The 24,867-nt window shown below is 45.6% G+C and overlaps 1 long non-coding RNA gene across 1 annotated transcript in view; it reads left to right on the forward strand.

Moving 5' to 3' along the window:
• Positions 1–24,867, forward strand: part of LOC130296831 (uncharacterized) — a 56,664-nt gene that overhangs the window by 26,183 nt on the left and 5,614 nt on the right. The window contains exon 2 of the long non-coding RNA XR_008849304.1: positions 12,070–12,144. This is a non-coding gene — a long non-coding RNA (uncharacterized LOC130296831). The remainder of the gene's footprint in view (positions 1–12,069; positions 12,145–24,867) is intronic.

Raw genomic sequence — 24,867 nt, forward strand, 5'->3', positions numbered from 1 at the left:
GGGTCCCGATGCCTCCCCGGAGCGCTCACGGCGTTCCTCTGCATACAGCGCTCCGGTCAGCACAGCTGACCGCGAGCGCTGCTTCCATGTCACCGGAGGGGACGCGATCTGAGGCACGGGACGTGCCCGCTCTCGGATTGCGCCCCATGTTTCTCACCTGCCCCGTCCTCCTGCTCAGTCCCGGCGTGCGCGGCCCCGCTCTCTAGGGCACATGCACGCCGGGTCTCTCAGATTTAAAGGGCCAGTGCACCATTGATTGGTGCCTGGCCCAATTAGTTCCAAGCACTCCCTAAATTATAAAAGTCCACTTCCCCTTCCTGTCCCTGAAGGATCTTGTTGCCTTGTGCCAGTGAAAGTGTTCCTGTGTGTCCAGACCCTTGCCGTTGCCCTTGACTACGAACCGTTGCTGTCTGTCCCGACCTTCTGCTACGTCTGACCTTGCCTTTGCCTAATCCTTGTGTACCGCGCCTGACTCAGCAGTCAGTGAGGTTGAGTCGCTATCGGGTGGAACGACCTGGCGGTTACCTGCCGCAGCAAGTCCATCCCGCTTTGCGGCGGGCTCTGGTGAAAACCAGTAACCTCTTAGATTCCGTTCCCCTGGTACGGCCCACGCCATCACCTCACTGACACAGAGGATCCACCACCTGTGTCCTCCCTGCATACCAGTCCGGATCCTGACAGCCACCAATAATGGCGAGAGATAAGCTGAGTAGACTATTGAATTCCGGGTTGTCCGGCCAATAGAGAAGAATGTCCCCAATTCAATACCTTAATTCTAAGGCGGGATGGTATAAAAAAGACTTCCCAGGTGGAACTTGAGGTAGGTCAAGAGGTACGAGAGAGACCAAATGTTCAGGAGGCACTATGTGCCGAGGGGAGGAATCCAGACCCACCATATCAGAAGCCCTGGAGAGAGCCTGGAGAGAGCATCGGCCTTGATATTCTTATCCATGGGCTGAAAACGGATTCAGACGCTGACTGAAGGTACAAAAGGTTCTTATGGTCTGTGAAGATACGACTGGATGAGTAGAGCCTTCGAGTAGGTGACGCCATTCTTAGGTGAGCTTAATGGCCAATAGTTCACAATATCCAATGGAGTAATTCCTCTCGGCAGGCGAAAAGGTCTTGGAGAAAAAAAACACAAGTCACGGTTTTACTCCTGGAGGTCTTTTGGGTCAGAATAGCTCTAGCTCCTATTGAAGAGGCATCTACTTCGAGGAAGGAGGGTTTTTCTGTTTTAGGTCTTGATAAAACTGGAGCAGAGGCAAACACTGATTTCAATCAGGAGAAAGCTTCTTCAGCCTCAGGAGGCCAGGATTTGGGGTTACTTTTCTTCTTAGTTAGGGCCACTATCGGAGCAACCAAGGAGGAAAAGTGTGGAATAAACTGTCAAGAATAATTGGCAAACCGCAGAAAGCATTGCATAGCTCTAAGGCCAGTAGGTCGAGGCCAGTTAAGAACCGAAGACAACTTATCAGGGTGCATCTGGAGGTCTTGATTGGAGACTATATATCCAAGAAGCGTAAGACTTGTCTTCTCGAAGAGGCATTTCTCGAGTTTTGCGTAGAGACGATTGTCCCGTAGGCGTCGTAGGACCTGTCACACATGTGTGCGATGAAGCTCCAAGTTGGGTGAGAAGATCAGGATATCATCCAGATAGACCACGACACATGTGTAGAGAAGATCACGGAAGATGTCATTGACAAATTCTTGGAAAACGGCCTGGGCGTTACAGAGACCAAATGGCATCACAAGGTACTCAAAGTGCCCATCACGGGTATTAAAAGCCATCTTCCATTTGTCTCCTTCCCATATAAGCTAGTACGCTCCTTGCAGATCCAGCTTAGAAAAGATTTTGGCACCTTGCAGGCGATCAAACAGTTCTGAAAACAAAGGTAAGGGGTATCAATTCTTGACAGTGATTTTATTAAGTCCCTGGTAATTAATACAAGGGCGGCAGCCGAGAAGGATTTCTGGATGAAGCCCTTCTGGATATTCTCCTTGATGTATTCTCCTTGATGTATTGAACCATAGCTTGCGTTTCGGGAAAAGACAAGGGGTAAATTCTTCCTTGAGGAGTCGTAGTCCCAGGCAAAAGATCAATCGGGCAATCATAGGGACGATGTGGAGGAAGACTTTCAGCCTGCTTTTCGCAGAACACATCTGTAAAGTCCTGATAAGGAAGAGGCAGGCCCGGCAGGGAAGAAGGCGGCAAGGGACTCTTGGGTTGCAGAGTCGCCAGACAGTGGTTCTGGCAGTAGGACCCCCAGCGGGTGATTTCGCCAGTTTGCCAGTCTAGTGTCGGGACGCGACGTTGTAGCCAAGGAAGACCGAGAAGAAGTTCCGAAGTGCAATGAGGAAGCACATAGAACTCGATCTTCTCCTTGTGCAATACTGCCACTTACAATAAAAGAGGTTCAGTGCGGAATTGCACCGCATAGTTTAGGCATTCTTCGTTGATAGAAGAAATGTACAATGGCTTAACGAGCCATGTGACCGGGACACTGTATTTGTGGACCAGGGAGGCATTGATAAAGTTTCCAGCAGAACCTGAGTCCAGAAAGGCTGAGGCGAAGAACGAAACACTAGTAGAGGTATAGAATTGAACCAGTGTGGTCAATCGAGGAGAGGTGGGATTCACACCTAGGGACGCCTCTCCCACGTTTCCTAGGTGCGTGCGTTTCCCGGACGTGGTGGTCGCAAAGCACAATCTTTGAGGAAATGCTCCGGGTTGGCACAGTAGAGACACACATTTTCATTTTGACGGCGGAACCTCTCCTGCTGGTTTAGACAGGCACGATCCACCTCCATAGCTTCTTTGGCAGAGGGCAAGGAGGGTGGTTGAGGTGGCCGCTGGAACACAGGCGCCAAACGGAGAAGACGACGTGTCTGAACTGGTTCACCTTCTTAGCGAAGTTCCTTCTGCCTCTCGGCAAAATGCACATCAATTTGAGAGGATAACTGAATGAGGTCACTCAGGGAAGACCTCGTGCAGCAAGAGCATCCTTCACTCTACTGTAAAATCCTTTTTTAAAGGTAGCATACAGGGCCTCGTCATTCTAGGCCAATTCGGAGGCTAGGGTGCGGAACTGGACCGCGTAGTCACCAACAGTAGAGTCCCCTTGGCAGAGGGTCAGTAGTGTGGTTTTGGCTGAGGAGGCCCGTGCAGACTCTTCAAAAACACTGCAGAAAGCTGAGAGGAAGGCTTGAAAGTTGGTAGATACAGGATAATTTCGGTCCCAGAGAGGAGTAGCTCAGGCCAGGGCTTTCCCGGAGAGTAGACTGACAAAAGCCACTGTAGCTCGCTACGTCGGGAACTAGTAAGCCATCAATTCCAGATGCATGGAACACTGAGTCACAAACCCTCTGCACAATTTTGGATCACCTTCGTACAGATGTAGCTTGGAGCCGACGGAAGCCACGGGAGCTGCAGACACCTCAGGAACAGGTTGAGGCTGCTGCGGCTGTTGAACGGAGAGAAGCTGCTGCATCATTGTGGATAATTGATTCAACTGTTGTGCTTGATGAGCTAGCTGCTGCGACTGTTGAGCCACGATGGTGGTGAGATCAGCAACGTTAGGCAAAGGCACCTGGCCGGATCTTACTGTAACGACAGGTGGTGTGGATCCACTATACCTGTTGTGGACAATATATAACAGCCAGGGCAGTGGGTACCTCACACAGCTTAGTAAAGTGTTTACCAATCAGGGTGCCTCTAGCTGTTGCAAAACTACAGCTCCCAGTTGGGAAACACTGGCTTAGCAGTATTATGTCACTGTATACCAATATCTGTGCTGTGTCCTCTGGCTGGCCTATACTGCATATACTACTATGTATATAGTATTGGACAGACAGGTCAGAGGTCACAGCATAGACATTTCTTCATGCATGCTGCCAGGCCCGGCTACTGAGACTTCAGTACGGCCAGACCTCCTCCTGACCTGCTTTTTATGCTGATGCCGGCGCCACTACAGTGGAGCTTCTTTTACTTGAGGTGTCAGGCGGGGAGTGGAGAGGCAGACCCCTAAACTGCCCCTTTATAGTAGTTATTGCCCCACACTGCCACCGTATAGTAGTCTAAACCCCACATTGGCACTCAATAGTAAATAGGACCTCCACACTGTTCCCATATATAATAGTTAAGACCCCCACACTGCCCCCTTATAGTAGTATACACCTCCATGCTCCCTCCTAATAGTAGTAAGGACCCCACACTGTTCCCATATTGTAGTTAGGACCACCAAACTGCCCCATATAGTAGTTAGGACCCCCACACTTCCCCATTTAGTAGTTAAGACTCCTCAAACAGCTCCTTAATAGGGGTTAGGGCCTCACACTGCCCCAATATAATAGTTAGGACACCCACAATGCCTCCATATAGTAGTTAGGACCCCCCCCCCACACTACCCATATAGAAGTTAAGACCCCAAAAGTGCCCACTAATAGTAGTTAGGACCCCAACATTGCCCCAATATAGTAGTTAGACCAAACTGTTCCCCCACATAGTAGTTAATACCCCTACACTGCCACAATGTAGTAGTTATGCTCCCATAAAGTAATTATGACCCCCCATGCTGCCACCATATTGTAGATAGACCCCTCTGTTTCCTTCATATACTAGTTAAGACATATATAACTGTCGTTATATAATAGTTAGGCCCCTACATTGCCCCCATATAGTAGTTAGGCCCACACATTGTCCCCATATAGAAGTAATGCCCCCACATTGCCTCTGTATAGTAGTTAGGCCCCCACACTGCCCCATATAGTAGTTAAGACCATCACACTGACCCCAAATAGTAGTTAGGACCGTTTTGGAAAGCCTATTGGTATTCCGTGGCATAGTTTAAGCGAGTTTGCGTCTTAAAGACAAAACACAGAGCTGAAGGGGTTATCTAGGAATAAAAAAATAGAGCCAATTTCTTCCAAAAACAGCACCACACCTGTCCTCAGGTTGTGTGTGGTACTACAACTTGGCTCCATTCACTGTGTTCTGGATTCCCAGGTGGGCCCCCCTTCATCTGTGGCTGTGGGCAATCGTTGCACCCCTCCCAGGCAGCTCCAATGATAATCTGACCCTTGATGATAATCTGACCCTTGACTTGGCAACCCCCAGGTAAGTGATAAGCTACTGGGGGAATGCATAGCTTTATAACTAGGTGGATATGACATTCAGTAGTCTAGGAAATTCAAAGGGACATTACACAGTCCAGTCACATCGAGAGCTGCATTAAAAATTCTGCTGTCTCTCTGTGAGCAAAGAGCAGCACCTTGTTGTAGTCTATAAGGAAACTTTATGTAGTTAGATCTCAACTGTTAGATGACTTGTCCAACCGTGAAGTGTTACTAAATCTTTACCTATTTTTAACAACAGCTCTGGATGTGACTGGAGTATAAGACAGGATGTGACTTAGAATCTGTGACGCAACATAATATGTAGATTTTGACAGTGAACTGTAGATAAAAGTGGAGCTGTGCTTTAAAAGGAATGTTTGTGAGCACACTGGACGTCACTGCACCCCCGCTGGCCTGGAGGTGTTATTTCAGTACAGCAGGAATATTTTTGCATTCAGATGTTCTATCTGTCTGTAAACTTGAAGAGATTTGTAACTACATGGGGAAGATGCAGGCACGGTTCATTCAAAGCCTGCATTGTCTGTGCTCGGAGGTGTCATGATTGATGCTTTTACAAGATACTTTGGATTGCTTCCCAACTTTAAAATATAGATTTTCCCTGCTGGGTAAAATGGTGGGACTCCTGCTGCTGTCTGTACCCACATTACCCACGGTTATGCCTGCCACCAGCGGAACGGTAGGCAATTTACTCACAGGGAGAAGTTTTATGGGAAGTTTTCTTTTAAAAGTAAAGTTTTCCAATAAAAAGACAATTTTGTTCTTTTTGTCTATATCACATCTACCTATCTATCTACAGTATTTTTTGGACTATAAGACACATCTCCCTATAAGGCAACTGAAAGCAGGGAAAAAAATATGATATACTTATTAAACTTCCCTGGCGGTCAACGACAGTGGAGATGTCCAGAGGTGTAACTTGTAGCATCTGGGCCCCTATGTAAAATCTGCAACAGGGCTTCATGTGCCATTTTTTTAACTGGTCTCTTATGGGGCAGATGTGCCTTGGGGTCCCCTTAGACACTGGGGCCCTGGTGCGACTGCTACCTCTGCACCCCCTATAGTTACACCCCTAGAAATATCACTGTCACTAACTTTGGTGGTCTAGGGTTGAAGATGGGGTTCTCAACCTTTTTTTCCTGAGTACCCCTTGATAGCCCATTCCCAAAAAATTGTATCCCCATATTAGAGACATTTTGTAATGATTATAGTATAATTCATATGCTTTACTTTCCTCTATAACAGGCCCCTGTTCCTCTCCCTATCTCCCCAGACCCCCGATTTACAGGTGACGTCTTCTCTAACTGGAGTTGTTTACTTTTCTTTTCTTCACTATCTGGCCTAGACCGCCATTAAGATTTCTCCCATACAAGACTTCTCCACAGAACCAGACAAACAAACAGTTTAGGCTCCTTTCTGCAGTACAATACCCACCTATTTACAAACTCCCCATGTTTATTGTCACACACAGTAAAAGTACCCGCTTGTGTCCCCGTAAAGTTGTTAGGCCCCCTCTGTTCCCCCAAATATAGCTGTAGGCCCCCAAACTGCCCCCATATATAGTTGTAGGCCGCCATACTGTCCCACTTTGGTGCTCCACTGCTCCTCTGGTCTGGGGACCTATTGCTATGGCTCATAGCAGTAGGTCCCCGGTCTGCAGGGGCAGTGGAGCAACAAAGCTGAAAGTAGTTACTGCCCACTGCAGCCCATTGTCGGCACCTCCTCTTTGCTGTCCTCCTGTGCCGCTTCTCGACATCAGCCTACCATTTCTTTCGAAGTGGTCCCGACCAGAAATTAGTGGCAAAATACAGTCAGGGCCGGATTTGTCTTTTTCCAGGCCCTGGCAGGGACGATTACAACCCCGACTGGCAGCAGATATGAGACCCATGGACACACTTACACCTCAGAGGTCACCAGCGTGTTCCCCCAGTCTCATAGACTGCAGGTCTAAACCAATCTGTGCAGTATGTGGGGAGAAACTAAGAAGAGAGTAGTGCTGAGGAGAACCTGCAGAGCAAGAGGGAGATGACAACTCTTCTTCCTCTGCTCTTTACAAGTTACCCAGTGCTATCATCCTGTCAGCTAAGGCCGCTTTCACAGTATAGAATTCTCCGTTTTAAAGATCCATTATAATGACCCGTTAACAAAACCATTAAAAACGCCTGTTAAACGGCCGTTACAAAATCCTATTATAGTCTATGGGATTTTTACATTACCCGTTTCAACACGTCATAGCCCGTTATCAATAACGGACATTATTTTGTGACGGGAGAAAGTAATGGGAGAAATAGTGCATGCACTATTTCTCCCATTACTTTCTCCTGTCACAAAATAACAGCAGTTATTAATAATGGGCTATGACAGGTTAAAACGGGTAATGTAAAAATCCCATCAACTATAATGGGATTTTGTAACGGCCGTTTTTAATGGTTTTGTTAACGGGTCATTATAACGGATCTTTAAAACAGAGAATTCTATAGCGTGAAAGCGGCCTAACACAGGCACCGCTGAGGAGGAAGGAAGTGTGAGGACTGCCCCTCCCCGCACACCGACCGGACTGCAGGCAGTGACAGTGATGGATGGAAGTACTTGTCACTGTCTTCCTGTGATTAAAGGTAAGAAAATGTACCTTATGGGGAGGGGAGGACACACTGACAGCCCTTCTAGTACTACTAATCCCAGCAGCCTGCTGCATCAGGCTGATTCTATTAGTCCAATATGAGCTACAGTACAGCAGAGCCTTATGTTAATGTTGCTTGCCAGACTGTAAATGTACAACATAAACTACAACTCCCAGTGCGGTCTTTCTGTGGGGCCTATGTAATCACTCACCACATCCCTTTAAGGCAGGGGGAGGGGGCCCAGACAGGGAGACCACACTGGGAGTTGTAGTCCTATGTTGTATGATAAATTGTACCTCGGGAGTTTATTTTCACATATGACTATGACGCAGGACTGTGCATGATATTCCAGGGCCGGATTGACATAGGGGCGGATGGAGCGGCAGCTCCAGGCCCCTGCATTGAAATAGGCCCGGCTGCCCGCACAAACGGCTGCACAGACCTAGGGCTGCAACATACTGGGACCGGTGCTGGCACGGTCCCTGCATGTGCATAACCAGAGCCTTCACCTGCAGGCCCCATCGTTCCCTCTGCGACTGGGCCAGCAGGTGAAGGGATCCGGGACACCAGCGGATCCGGGACACCTGTCCCGAATCTCCGAGCGACCGCAGCTTTTAACACTGAGTGCGCCTTTAATACGCACACAGCGTTGAGCGTGCGCTCGGTGCGGCAGCTGACGTAACAGGAAGGAGCCGGCGGCTCTGTCCTGTCACTCCAGCCCGGGCTTCCTGTGCGGCAGCGGCTCTGCGGAGGCTGTCAGTACATGAAGCAGAGAGAAGAGGAGAGAACAGGAGCTGTGGGGGAACGAGGCAGAGGTGAGTGGTGTTTTTGTTTTTTTTGCTGGGGGCATTATTACGTGAGGGGGTATTACTTATATGGGGGCAAAGTGATGTGGGCATTACTTATATGGGCGCAGAGTGAGGGGGCATTACTTATATGGGGGCAAAGTAATAATAAGCAATTCCCCCTCACATGCCTCCCATACGAAATAATGCCCCTCACATGGCCCCCATATATAGTAATGCCCCCATATAAGTAATGCCCCCTCACATGACCTCCATATATATATTTATATGGAGGTCATGTTTGTATATATATATATGTATATGTGAGGGGGATATGTGAGGGGGCATGGATATGTGAGGGGGATATGTGAGGGGGCATTAATATGTCAGGGGGCCATGTGAGGGGGCATTAATATGTGAGGGGGCCATGTGAGGGGGCATTAATATGTAAGGGGGCATTAATATGTGAGGGGGCCATGTGAGGGGCATTAATATGTGAGGGGGCCATGTGAGGGGGCATTAATATGTGAGGGGGCCATGTGAGGGGGCATTAATATGTGTGGGGGCCATGTGAGGGGGCATTAATATATGTGGGGCCATGTGAGGGGGCATTATTATATGTGGGAGCCATGTGAGGAGGCATTATTATATGTGGGGGCCATGTATGGGGGCATTATTATATGTGGGGGCCATGTGAGGGGGCATTATTATATGTGGGGGCCATGTGAGGGGGCATTATTATATGTGGGGGCCATGTGAGGGGGCATTATTATATGTGGGGGCCATGTGAGGGGGCATTATTATATGTGGGGGCCATGTGAGGGGGCATTATTATATGTGGGGGCCATGTGAGGTGGCATTATTATATGTGGGGGCCATGTGAGGGGCATTATTATATGTGGGGGACATGTGAGGGGGCATTATTATATGTGGGGGACATGTGAGGGGGGCATTATTATGTGTGGGGGGCATGTGAGAGGGCATTACTATATATGGGTCAATGTTAGGGGGCATTATTATATATGGGGGCAATGTGAGAGGGCATTACTATATATGGGGCAATGTGAGGGGGCATTACTATATATGGGGGCAATGTGAGAGGACATTACTATATATGGGGCAATGTGAGAGGGCATTACTATATATGGGGCAATGTGAGGGGGCATTACTTATATGGGTACCATATGAGGGGACATTATAATCTATGGGCTTAATGTAAGGAGGCATTAATATATATGGGGTCAATGTGAGGGGGCATTATGTATGGGGGATGTGTACGGGGACATTACTATATATGGGGGCAATGTGAGAGGTCATTACTATATATGGGGGGGTCATGTAAGGGGGCATTACTATATATGTGGGCAATGTGAGGGGGCATTATGTATGGGGATGTGTACGGGGACGTTACTATACATGGGGCCAATGTGAGAGGTCATGACTATATATGAGGGTAATGTACAGGGGCATTATATTATATGGGGGCAATTAGAGGGGGCATTATAATCTATGGGAGTAATGTAAGGAGGCATTAATATATATGGGGTCAATGTGAGGGGGCATTATGTATGGGGGATGTGTACGGGGACGTTACTTTATATGGGGGCAATGTGAGAGGTCATTACTATATATGAGGGCAATGTACAGTGGCATTATATTATATGGGGGCAATGTGAGGGGGCATTATTATGTATGGGGGATGTGTACGGGGACAATGTGAGGGGGCATTATAATGCATGAGGACAATGTTGGGGCATAATACCATACAGGGGCACAGAAGGGACTACTATATGGGGCAGTGTAATACATTTAGGGGGTTTGTATAAAGGTGAGGATGTGAGGTTGTGATCGGGAGAAATCTTCATGAAGACCCAGGACAGATGGAGAAGAAAGAGAAAAGTGAACGACTCTGAACAGAGAAGACGCCCCTGTGAGTATATAACTATAATCACTTATATGGTCTGCAGCACCTGTGTACAGCTCAAATCTATTCCTGTGTAGAGTTATTGATCTTTTGTATACTGTTCTGGTTTTTATTCAATAACAATATATCAGTGTTAGTCAGTGGTAGTGGTCTTGGTGCGGCAGATTTATATGTCCCTTGTATTGTGGTGTTATTAGGGATATTGGTCTGTGTATAGTGGCTTTTATTTCCTTACAGTATGGTGATATTATTTAGTCACTGCAGAAATAATATGGAGTGGTGATATTATTTTATGTTTCTAAGCCCGATACTAAGATAAAATCTAGCATGTGCCACAGTGTGTAAGGGGCCCCAAAATTTCTGATGGCAGCCCTGGTGATGTGGCTGCGTAAGAGATGACAATTTCTCACCTAGCTTTTTCATACTCCTGAATGCCATATTTGCTTATCATAGTTCAGCTATTATAGACAGCTTTGACTGGTACAGGTAAAGAGTAGTACAGAACATGTAGTACCTTCCTGTACTGTAGGGGGAGCTACCAGACAGCCAGTCAGTGCATGCACTTCAGTAATACAGGGGTTTTACCAGTGAATGTCCGTTCTGATTGGTCAGTTCTTCCAGCTATAGGCCATTGTAAGTTGAGGGATCACTGTATGTGTATTTTATTTTTTTTCACTGGATCACTGTTTTTTTTTTTTTTTAACCTTTTCACCTTGATTTGCTCTAATTACCCTGTAATTGATTTTGTGTGTGTTCACACATAATTACCAGTACTCTGGTCACTTTTGTATGCTTGATAAAGACTGTGCAGACAGTGGAAACGTTGCTTGCCACATATGAGGAAATAAACTACACTGCTTTTCACCTTATATTGGAGGCTGTGGGATGCTTTCTATTTGTGTCGATTACTGACGCCAACGACCAGGGCTGCGATTGGGCCCACTTGCACCCACATCACCTTGACGCTGTTCGGATGTGCTTCTCTACCTTGCTTCTACTTAGCTATCTGGCTATCTAACTAGTTAGCTAATGAGCCAACTAGCAAGCTACTTACCTGGCTACCTACCTATGTCATATGTTTGTCGTACGCGTTGCACAAAATGTAAGTAAATGGAGTTGCACTGTTTCCTGTTGTATCTATATACTCATGTTTTATCTATATCTTTGTGCTAGCAGTGTGCTGCAGTATTCTTCTTTTGCTATATATATATATATATATATATATATATTGTTTTTTTGCGAGACCAATTGTACTTTGTAATGACATTGCTCATTTTACCATAAAATGTACTGCGAAAAATATTATTTTGTGGGGAAATTAAAAAGAATACCACAATTTTGCAGCTTTTGGGGGGTATAATTTTTAAGAAGTACACTTTACATTAAAAAGTCCATATTTTCTTAATTCTGTAGGTCAATATGATAAAAATTATATCCATGGGTAGATGCTTTACTATTATTGTACTGGTTTAAAAAAAAAAAAAATATATGACTTTTTAACAAAATCAGTATGTAAAATTGCCCTATTCTGACCCCTGATATTTGTAGTTTTTATTGTACAGGATCACTGTACAGGATCATTAACATTATATATTATTTTAATCAGGCACCAAAAGCCAGAAGAAGACCAGGACAAGAGGACGGGACTGCGATATTGGTGGCACCAGGGGAGCAGTGAAAGGTTATTGAGGTTATTTTTATTCTGGCAGCCTAGACAAAGTGGATACATTTTTTTTTTACTGAAGTTTTCCTTCAGGGTACGTTCACACACTCACAACTCGCAGCCGCTTTCCCACTGCGGAAAAACCGCTGTAGGTTACGCTACCATTCATTTCAACGGGTCTGCAAATCTGCCATTATTGCGGACTATCCATGTGCCCAAACAAGTGAAAGGTAGCGTAACTCGTAGTGGAAACCTACTGCTAGTTACGAAAGTGTGAATGTTCTCTTAAACACAGAAAATATTAACAATAGATCTTAGATTTGGACCCTATGATGCGTTTGTGTTGTGGCCTTAGATGCTTTTCCCCTCATTGGGATCTCAGGCCATATTCACATGATGTGTGATCAGTAACCTAGTGCTGTGTATTCTGTATCACAAAACAGAGGAAACCAGGAAAATCTTTGGTCATGCAATTTGGGGGCCCCATTTTTAATTTTGCCCAGGGCCACACTCAGGCTCCTTTCACACTATGAGTATTCATCCATTATTAAACATCTGTTTTCTGTGTGAAAACGGATGTATAATAACGGATGAAATAACGGGTGCTAACGGCTGAATGTCTGTCAAAATAACGGGCATATTCATCCGTTAAGACCCGTTATAACATACGTCATGTACGGCCATCCATCATGCACCTCTGCCTACAGACTCCCACAGCCGGGACTACTACTACTCCCATCATGGAACAGAATTGTTTCCATAATGGGAGTAGTAGTTTCCAGGCTGCGGGAGTCTGCGGGTGGCTGGGGAGGCTACATTAGTGTTTGTACTACTACCCCCATCTTGGAACAGCCTCTGTTCCATGATGGGGGTTGTAGTACAGGGGCTGAGGGATTGATCGCACCGGGTCTCACTATGAAAGACAAGTATTTTTTCAGCAGCGAATTGGGCAGGCCAGCTTCCCTGCCCGATGCGCTGCTCATTCATAGTGCTGCCGGGGGCTTATGATAGCGCTGCAGGGGGAATGTATATATATATATATATATATATATATATATTTATATATATACACATGCGCTGCGAGGGACAATATATATATATGTGTGTGTGCTGCGGGGGGTAAATATACATACAGACATATACCCCCCTTCCAGCGATTCTATATATCTTTCCCCAATGCAGCGCTTCTATTTGAAAACCCCGCCGGGAGCCCTGAATGGCTCCTCGGTATCGGCCATTCAGGGCTCCCGGCGGGAAATTTAAAAATGAAAGTAAAATACATCATACATCGCAGGGGAGCACAGCATGCCGCCCGCTCCCCTGTTTAATAACTTCTAATTGCATCAGGTCTTAGAAGTGAGACCCAGTGCGATCAATCCCTCAGCCCCTGTACTACAACTCCTATCATGGAACAAAGTCTGTTCCATGATGGGGATTGTAGTACAAACACTAATGTAGCCCCCACAGCCGGGGAACTACGACTCCCATTATGGAAACAAGTCTGTTTCATGATGGGAGTAGTAGTAGTCCCTCAGCACTGTAGGAGTCTGCTGATGTCACCTCTTCTGAGCATACTCAGAAGTAATAACGGATATTATAATCCAGGTGCAAACGGATGACATAAAGGCTCATCCGATTGCCATAGACTTTAATGTTAATAATAACGGCCGTTAATTTACCCGTTTCTTGTGACAAAAGAAAAATTAGTGCATGTGCCATTTTTTCTTCTGTCACAAATAACGTCTGTTATTCATGACGGGATATAACGGGTCATAACAGATAATCAAAAAATCCATTAAAAAAAACTTTAATGGGATTCTGTAACAGCCGTTTAACATCCATTTTTAGGCTTTTCTAACAGAAGTTTATAATGGGTCTTTTAACGGAGCAACTTTATAGTGTGAAAGGGCGTCTAAAAACGGCCCTGGCCAGTATGAGCGTGGATAAGCTAAGATATTCTCTCCCCATCTCTCTCCTCACAGGAGTCAGAATTTACAGCCCTTTGGAGCCCTTCTTCTGCAGCAAGGGCCGGCCTTTGGGGTGTGCGAGCTGTGCGGCTGCACAGGGCGCCACAGCAACAGGGGCAGCAGGCGGCCGACACAGCTCGCAGTGTAACAGGCCAGTGTGAGGTGAGATTTTCAAACCCATGAAAAAGTCAAACCGCTCCGCTCCCCTCCGCTCGCCTAAGTTTTCCGAAGCTAGAGAGGGGAGGAGCGAGGGCAGAGCCCGAGGTCGCACGTCTGCATGAGATAATTAAGCCACGCCCCCCTTATCTCCCCCTCCTGGAGGATGGAGGACGCAGCTCTGCATTAGACAAGAAGACACAGCAGGGGGAGAGAGAGGACATACACAGCTCCCTCCCCTCCCCCTCCTCTGTACACAGCTCCTCCCCTCCCCTCCACCTGCTCTGTCTTCAGAGGACCTAACTTACCATGGGGAGATTGCAAGTTTGCACGTGGAAAACACAGAGCAGGGGGAGGGGAGAGAGGACGTGCACAGCTTATAACCTCTCTAATGACTTGTATGTGTGAAGGAGGACATACTGCACTGCACGGGCTGGGGATAAGGAGGAAGACATACTGCACGGGCTGGGGATAAGGAGGAAGACATACTGCACTGCACGGGCTGGGGATAAGTAGGAAGACATACTGCACTGCACGGGCTGGGGATAAAGGGGGGACATCGTAGCATGAAAGCTGGGGATGATTCTGTGTGTTAAGGAGACATATTAAACGGGCTGGGGATGTATAGACTGCAGGGGAATAAATATCATACTGAGAATCATTTCTATGTGTGAGGGGGGGGGGGACTACTGAATGACACAAGCTGGGAGTTGTAGTTCCTGTTATGTGTGTGTATGTCAGTGTTTCCCAACCAGCGAATGCTGGTAGTAGTAGTTTTGCAACATCTGTAGGCACCCTGGTTGGGTAACACTGGTGTATGAACTACAACTCCCAGTGTTTGTTGTTACAAAGATGCCTGAACACCTAAGGCCGGCCCTGCCTGCAGCAAAGCAAAATGATAAGCCAGTCACTGGTCGAGTGCTTTCTCCCCCACTCATTTTAGCGATTCGTAGAGGTCTCAGCACCCAAACCCTAAGTGATCAAAGCTATGCTATGCTAACTTTGCTATGTCTCTAAGGTGTTAAAAGTTTTTTGTTTTTTTTATGACAGTAACATTTTAATGTGTCTCTTTTCGTGTTGTTCCACTTGTCATGTGTTTCTGTTGGGGTGTCCCATTACAGGACCTTGTCCTGTCCCTGTCTTAAGTCCCCTCAGTTAGAGTCCCTCCATTCCACAGGGCTCTTCTGCAGGATTTGCCCTTTACAATGCATTATGCGAGGCGAGTAAAGATATAATGTATATTGGTCAATATGTATACAATTATGTACAAAGTTGTATTGTATAATGTATAGGACCTTCCGGGGTCATGTGGTACTGTCATGTGATGTACCCAGAGTTCTCTGGGTTCAGGACCTCCAGGCTTGACAACAAATGGGATTAGTCCAGCCCCCCTAGTATATAAAAGGCTGTAGTCTGTAAATTCTCTCTCTTGTTCCTGACACTTAAGCCAAGCACAATCAGCATATTTCAATTCATTTTACCTAGGCCAAAGCCTAAAGAACCAGCAGCCACTAAAACCGTGAGTTACCAAGCTCTTTCTATAAATTCCTAGTGACTACTATTCAACTCAAGTCCTATTATTAGTAGCACAGTGGCCTGCTTAAAGCTCAAGACTATTAGTCCCAGCAAAGCCTGTGAGGAACCTGCATCCCGGTTACCTCAGGAGAAACTGTATATTTGTAAAGACTGTTTGCATCAGTAAAAGTTCCAGTTATCTCATAAACCCTGCTGTGACATTATATTTACTCCCTGACGTTTTTGGGCCGGTTGGCGGCAGGACCTTCTATTCCAAGCAAACCGCACCCTGGCTTCACGACAAACCAAGGGTTAATACCACCAGACCCTGTAACATCATTGCAACACCCCAGACACCACATTGTCATGTTTTTATGATCTTGTATAAATTATATACAGATTTATAAATTACTTTTTTGTTAGGAACTGTCTAAAGCAGTAGCAAACCCCCAGCAGCAAACCTCCCCTGCTCAGGACAGTTCCTGACATGGACAGAGGTGTCAGCAGAGACCTCTAGAGCATACAGCAGCTGATAAGTACTAGAAGGCTTGACTTCTTTAAAAGTACTTTATAGATCTGTATAACTTTGACACCTGTTTATGTCTTTCTCTGGAATTTTCCTTTAAGAGCTTGGACTGAGTTTGTTCCTTGTCAAGCCTCACTGTGCTTAGTGGGTGTTTGTAACATTATAACCCCCCACACACACTTCCCATACTACTTTATAATCTGGGACAGCTGGATATCCTGCCGCCTGTGTTGTAGGAGATGTCTGCTTGTTTACCCAGCAAAGCATACATGGCAGGAATGACTGTCCAGCTTGGCCAGACCCCCTGCTGGGTGAATCTGAAGGCATGGAGCTCTCTACATAGTGTGAACGTCTGGCATGCATCGGAATTCCCTCACAGCATATCAGGGCTATTTTCATTGCATCTGTGATGTGCCATAGCACGGCTGTAATTTTGTGTTATACTTGACACTGCTTGTCCAATTTAAAGGGAAAGTATCTTAAGAATAAGACCCTTCCGGTTATCATGTCCACTACACTGACCCCCAAAGTGCCAGTCAAGGATGTTTAAGGGTTGTATGCACTCACTTTGGAAGAATCATGCTGCAATATCTGACACAACCCATAGACCGGTGTTACACAGTACTGAAAAAAAAAAAAAATAATAATAATAATAATTTGCCAGAATTTATTCTAGCTCTAAACCTTAAATTGGAAGACCCAGTTTAGATCCAAGACTCAATGTTAAAGCCCTTTTTTTTTTTTTTTTAAAGTTCAAGACCTTCATGATACCATTAGGGTAATGTGTTGATCCTCCCACTTGTTCCCCATCCTAAGCAACTGGATACATCCTTAAAGGGGTACTCCTTCCCTAGACATCTTATCCCCTATCCAAAGGATAGGGGATAAGATGTCTGATCGCGGAGGTCCCGCAGCTTGGGACCCCCGCGATCCTGGCTGCGGCAACCCAGACATCCGGTGCAGGAGGACTGGCGATGCGGGGGCGGAGGATCATGACGTCACGGTCACGCCCTGCTTGTCATGATCCTCTGTCATGGCTCTTTTAAGACTGGGATATCCGTTACTCCACACTGGGACCGCTATGACCCCCCTCTTGCTCTAGAGGACCTGTCTTGTCCTGTCTTACATAGACAATTCACTGATATATATGGCTACTGTGTAATGCTTCATTTCACCAGTTGTGGCACTGCTGAGAAATTAAAAACTTACTGTATTACCATATTTCCTCTTAGGTTAGAATTAGGACAATTTTGGAGGAGCTTATTATCAGTCCAACAAGTAGGAATTGTCCAAAGGTCCAAAGTGGAGAATTCCTATACGGAAGCTTCAATTGACTTTCTTCAATGACCCTAAGGGCAGTATAGATCCGCACAGACCCCACAATGATGAAGGGAATAAGTTACCTCCCTAATTTAACAGGTCTTTCCATATAAATCACATGACTACACATTTTGAAAACGTAGTTTCTTTCTAAATTTTGACAGAATTTTTTGTTGACGTATTAAATATTATTTAAAAAACAGAAAATAATTATGACGAGTCCTCTTAGTTTTTAGCCGAGGGGAGACATGTGCAGCGATATCATTACCGGTCGCCTGACTCATTATTGTAATGGATTGGATCCAGCGGGGTATCACCATGGGGAAGCGCTATGTCACAGCGGCTGGCAATCCTACACATAGAGGAAGAGGATTCACCACCATCTTTTCCCATACAAATTTATAGTCTGGTGCTTTTAGGAACCTTGCCTGGGCCCTTATGGACAGCAGTAGCTGGGTGTGGCCTCTTGGACAAGTAGCTACCTGTCACCATTGTAAGCCATGTTCATTTTTTCTGTCACAAAGTGTCCTCGTCCCCACTTCCTTTCTCAGGTCTCCCTGGCAACCAATCAGAGGCAGAGAACCCTACCATCCCTCCAATATGTTACTTGGACCTCTACCCCTGGAGTCTGAAGTCTATATCACTGACCAAAATTGATCTGCCTGTAACAATATATCAGACTGCAGGGACGTGCACACATAGGAGTGAAAGGGGGCTGGAACCCCTGCCCCTTTTCCTCACCTGCCCCTCTAGTGCCCTCACAAAAGGAGCTACAGACTCAGAGTGACAGGTTCAGTAAAAAGGATCCATTGCTGGGGAGATTTGTATGTGGTTTAATGGAGGGTGATGTGCCCTCTCTGCAGCTAGGGGGCGCCACTCACCCTGTCATTATCTGCCATTTCTCTGCTTCTCTCCACACGGAGGAGACAGGAGCAGAGGAGGCAGAGAGAAGCCCCGCCCACAGTATGTCCGGCCACAAACTTCAGTCTATGCAGAGAGGGATGGAGCCCTTACTTACTGTAAGGGATTGTGTATAGATGTGAGTGATTTTATGTCAGTGTGTCTGTATGATGTGTATATATATGTGTGTGTGTGTGTGTGTGTGTGTGTGTGTGCGCGTGTGTGTATCTCTATGTATGTGCCTGTGCAGAGAGGGATGGCTGGGGCCTTAGTGTAAGTGTGTATATATTGAGTGACTGTATGTCAGTGTGTGTGTATATATGTGTGTGTGTATCTATGTATGTGCCTATATATGTGAGCAAGTGAATCTTTGTATGTGTGTATGTATGTATGTGTTTGTGTGTATATACATATATGAGCAAGTGAATCTATGTATATGTGTATATATATATATATATATATATATATATATATATGAGCAAGTGAATCTATGTATGTGTGTATATATCTGTGAGTGATTGTATGTGTGTACCTGTATGTATGATGTGCTTATTGGCTATATCTTTTAGTATATATTCCATGTTATATGTGTGTCTGTGTATTTATGTTTCTTCATGTATATTTGTACCTGTATGTATGTGTCAAAGTGTCTCTTTGTATGTGTGTATATTACCTATGTACTAGGTAATAACTATGTAAGCACAGTATATAGGGAATTTATGGAAGCACAGTATATATTTCATTATATTGGAACATTATATTTTTTATGTATGCTGGCACTGTGTATAGATCCTTAGGGTGCGTTCACATGTGCCTATTTTTGCTGCAGATCTGCTGCAGATTTTGCTTCCCATTGACAATGGGAAGAGAAATCTGCTAAAGCAAATCTGCAGCAGAAAATACGCACGTGTGAACGCACCCTTAGTGGTGGCACAGTATAGTTAAATAATAGTGGCACAGTTTATAGTTCATTAATAGTGGCACAGTATATAGGGAATTAATTGATGAATGGTGGCACAGTATATAGTTCATAAAGGGGGGTACGGTATATAATTAAAGGGAAACTGACAGGCTGTTTACTCGCACTAAACCCAATACACTAGGTTACAGTGCAGTATACAAAAATTGGTCTTTCCATTTTCTAGGTATTGCCCCACATTGCTAGTATGCAAAGTCAGTCTTGTGATCAATGGAGGCGGAGCTTCCCTGCCTCCATCCTGTATGCTGTGCTGTGCCCGGCCGTCTTTGTATATTTATAATTCTTTTTTATCCAACTCTTGTATATTGTAGAATGTAAGCATATATTAGTGTGGTGTCATCTCTTCAGTGTAAGAACCAGAGCTGTGTGGAGATTCCTGCATAAGGTGGGTGCTGGGTGATTTGGGATGGGTGCTGGGTGATTGGGGATGGGTGATGGGTGCTGGGTGATTGGTGCTGGGTGATTGGGGATGGGTGATGGGTGCTGGGTGATGGGTGCTGGGTGATTGGTGCTGGGTGATTGGGGATGGGTGATGGGTGCTGGGTGATGGGTGCTGGGTACAGTGCACGTTCTGTTATATAGAGCTCAGGTGGGGGCATATAGTGGGAGATTTATTAAAACCTTTGCAGAGGAAAAGCCTTCTGCAAAACTATCTGATTGGTTGCTATGGGCAACTGCGCCACTCTTTCTCTGCACAGGTTTTGATGAATCTCCTCTATAATACAGTATATTATAGGGCAGCTGTGATATTCTTTCTGTAAATAAGACTGACAGCACAGCCAAAGTGTATATACACATGGCGGACCTCAGAGAAACTGTTCTTGACTTTATTTTACTAAAACACCAACTTTTATGGGGATAGGAATGTTGAGGAGGCCCGGCGGGAGTCCTCTGTATCCCTGGGCCGCAGCACATCTGCCCATTAAGTCTGGCAGACGTTTTTTAAATTATGAAAAGTGCCCTCTTTTTTTTTACTTGAGCCCCTGCCCTTCAAAATGTCTGTGCATGTCCTTGTCAGACTGAATGGAGAAAGGAAGTAGCTAACTTCTACAATGGAAACCAATATAGATATGGGCAAGACATTGTATAAGGAAATGATCTGTAGCTTCCTAATTCCTTATTTCATAATTTTTTAGGCCTATGCTTGCTGTCAGTGATTGGAAACATTCTAAATTTACATCTAGACTAAAAAGCTATACCAGTGGTCTCAAACGGTTTGCCTCCAGATGTTGCAAAACTTCAACTCCTAGCATGACCAAAAAAACCTGACTTATTGCCACATTTGTGCATGAACATGTGGCGGCCACTGGGTGTTAGTCGGATGTACCTTGAATACTTCGTGACGCCATGGCACAGTTTATCCGAACCACGGTCTGAAGGTGGGAGGCAGCTTTCCTGGGCCAGACACAATGAGTCAATAAATACACCAATGTAAGGTTACGGTTAACTGCTTTTACTGAGCTTGTGAAGTTGGTATAACACAAACAGCTGGCCTTAGTGTGAGAGTGCAGCATACCCCTTGCGAGCCTGGTTTGCGTTCTGAGACTTGTGGTTCTTTTCACCGGACGGAATTGTAGAATTTGAGGTTCTGGTAGCTAGGGTCCTTCCAAGGCACTGTAACTGATTCAGCAGGCACCTGTAGTCCTCCCGCGACACTTGTGGGATGACCAGGGATAAAACTGAAGTATCCCTCAGCGTAGGAGACACAACACAGCACACACCTGAGCTTAGCTGTGCTCAGGAGTCTGGATGGTACAGTACTGAGCAATGTCCAGCACCAGACTAACTAATTCCTCCCTTTTACCTCAATATACAGAAGCTTTTGGGGTCTCATTGGCTCACATGGTCACATGGGGGTTGCTGCTCACAATTTTTAAAAGCACAGTAACATGTCAATCTTACATATATAGAACAATAATCAAATTAATTTAAGAAAAATATATAACTTTATGTTACGCTATACACATAATTTATCTTACTAAGGAACTCCAGTGGGCCCAACGCTATCTGCTGCCAGGCTGCCCGAGTGTCCAAGCCACTTGTGCAAGTCTGCATCCAAAACTGCTGTGAATCCACACAAGCAAAAACCCAGGTCAGAAATGGCAAAATGAAATGACAAATTTGTATTGCTATGTTGACTTCACAGAAAATTGAGTTGATTGGATACAATTGTAACACATCTCAGCTCTGAAAAGGATTCCATAAAAGTCTTTAACCTCTTAAAGTATTGAAAACAAGAATGTCACAGACAGCAAGCAGAGATCATTCCTAAAAGGCAAGAAACTGAAAAGCAGAGACTGTTGAAAAGTTGTGTCTACAGACTGGACTAGTTCTTTAATTCTTTGCGTCACCCCATGTTCTCAGCAGGGCCGGCTCTGCATATAGGCAAAATAGGCAGCTGCCTAGAGCGCACTCTTGATGGGGGCACCACTGCCCGCAGCAATAAAGTAAGCCATCCATCCAACAAAACTCTGTCACCTCAGTAGTAAGGAAATTATATGAGGAGGAGGTTTCTTACAGTGTCTCCCCAGTAGCAAGGACATTACATGAGGAGGGGGGTTGTTACAATGTGTCACCCCTGTAGTAATGACATTTCATGGGGAGGAGGTTTGTTACAGTGTGTCACCCCAGTAGTAATATATAGCGGAAAAAACGGAGGTAGCGCCGGGTGCGGTGTTGGTCTCTAGCCGGTGTAGGTAGGTACCCGGGTGGAGGGTAGCGTGTCCCTTGCCAGTGATGGTAGCTTGGTATGCAGGCCTGCAGCGTGAGGACGGAGCCCAGAGGTGGATCCGTATGTAGAATTGCAGAAAAATGCTGCGGTGGCACTTCCAAGGAATTCACCCAAAGTCGTGGGTATAGGTATAAAGTTAATAATTTATTTACAGCATAAAGAAATCAAAGAAAATAAGGCAAGACGCGTTTTGGGAGTCACAGCTCCCTTTTTCAATTGCAGGTGGTTGCTGTGGACACAGCAACCACCTGCAATTGAAAAAGGGAGCTGTGACTCCCGAAACGCGTCTTGCCTTATTTATTTATTTTCTTTGATTTCTTTATGCTGTAAATAAATTATTTACGACTTTGGGTGAATTCCTTGGAAGCTCCACCGCAGCATTTTTCTACATTTTCTGTCACCCCAGTAGTAAGGTGGGGAGTGTCAAAGGGCGAAGCCAAGGGGTGGCAAAATTAGCTTTCGCCTAGGGTGGCAAAATCCTTGCACCAGGCCTGGTTCTCAGTATCCATCTACCTCCTGCATACAGTCCGTCCGTCCCCACCCCCCCTCCACATATATTGAATATAATTCCCGCTGTCTGTTCTTCTGCTCAGAATTCTCTCCATTCTTATTGATGTTGATTATGTAGACACAATAGGTTCGGGCTGCATTTGTCTCCAGTTATCACACCCTGCTGGGGGTTGTAGTAAGAGATGAGCGAACTTACAGTAAATTCGATTCGTCACGAACTTCTCTGCTCGGCAGTTGATGACTTATCCTGCATAAATTAGTTCAGCTTTCAGGTGCTCCGGTGGGCTGGAAAAGGTGGATACAGTCCTAGGAGACTCTTTCCTAGGACTGTATCCACCTTTTCCAGCCCACCGGAGCACCTGAAAGCTGAACTAGGATAAGTAATCAACTGCCGAGCCGAGAAGTTCGTGACAAATCAAATTTACTGTAAGTTCGCTCATCTCTAGTTGTAGTGTCATATATCCGCCCGGTGTATACTTAATGCAGGGATGCAGATATCTATAGCAAATAATATTGCTCGTCTTCTTCTCTGAATTGACTCAATAACAGACCTCCCACCCCCCACACGGATCTTCTTTGCCGCGGCGCCGTTGCTCCAGCTATTCCCTTCCATCTTGTTACTTTGTACAGATTGATTTCATTAATCACATGTGCCATTTACTTTGTCAATGTTTAATTGCTCTAATCGGCTAATTAAATGCTCGGCTGCAATCATAAAGCATTTCCACAATTATATTCTGCAGTCGTTTTATTTCCACAAGCAACGCCACTCCGCCGCTACGAGGACACCGACAAGCTGCGCAGCGCTGCTCAAACAGCGGGTTAATCCCATGCAATTTGCTGGGGCCCATTTTATGCACCTGATTTAACCCCTTAAGCACTAAGGGTTATTCTGTTTTTGCACTTTCATTTTTTCCTCCTTACCTTTTAAAAATCATAACCCTTTCAATTTTGCACCTAAAATTCCATATTATGGCTTATGTTTTGCACCACCAATTCTACTTGGCAGTGAAATTATTCATTTTACCAAAAAATTACAGATTTTTTTTATAATTGTGTTACAAAATTGAAGAAAAACACCATTTTGTAACTTTTGGGTGCTTCCATTCCAGTACATTTTTCCCCCCGCAATGTTATAGATCCCTCTAGGGGCTATAACACTGCACACACTGATCTTCTACACAGATCACTGCCATGCATTAAGGAGATCATGGGGGGGTCCCAGCGTTTGGACCCCCGCGATCAGACTCTTATCACATAGGTGTAGGGGATAAGTCGTCTAAGGCTGCAGTATTCCTTAAACCCCTTAAGGACCAAGGGCTACTTAGCAACATCTGGAGGGCTACAGTCTGAGACCACTATAGTGGTCTCTAAACTGTAACCCTCCAGATGTTGCAAAACTACAACTCCCAGCATGCCCAGAGAGCTGTTTAGGCATGCTGGGAGTTGCAGTTTTGCAACAGCCGGAGGTCTACAGTTTGAGACCACTGCACAGTGATCTCTATACTGTGCACCTCCAGATCTTGCAAAACTACAACTGATAGCATGCCCACACAGCAGTTTGCTGTCTGGGCATGCTGGGAGTTGTAGTTTTGCAACATCTGGAGGTCCACAGTTTGGAGACCACTGTGCAGTGGTCTCTAAACTATAGCTCTCCAGATGTTGCAAAACTGCAACTTCCAGCATGCCTAAACAGCAAACAGCTGTCTCTGCATGCTGGGAGTTGTAGTTGTGTACCTCCAGCTGTTGCATAACTACATCTCCCAGCATGCCTTTCGGCGATCAGTACATGCTGGGAGTTGAAGTTATGCAACAGCTGGAGGCACACTGGTTGGAAAATACTGAGTTAGGTAACAGAACCTAACTGAAGGTTTTCCAACCAGTGTGCCTCCAGCTGTTGCAAAAGTACAACTCCCAGCATGCACGGTCTGTCAGTACATGCTGGGAGTTGTAGTTTTGAAACAGTTGGAAGTACAGGGTACATTCACACTGGTGGGTTTACAGTAAGTTTACTACTTCAAGTATGAGCTGCGGCACATTTTTCGCCGCAGCGCAAACTCCTAGTGGTAAATTCACTGTAAACCTCCACCAGTGTGAACGTACCCTAAAAACACTACACTACACTCCACTAACACAT

Source organism: Hyla sarda, chromosome 12 (assembly GCF_029499605.1).
Source record: "Hyla sarda isolate aHylSar1 chromosome 12, aHylSar1.hap1, whole genome shotgun sequence".
In the NCBI taxonomy this organism is placed as follows: domain Eukaryota; kingdom Metazoa; phylum Chordata; class Amphibia; order Anura; family Hylidae; genus Hyla; species Hyla sarda.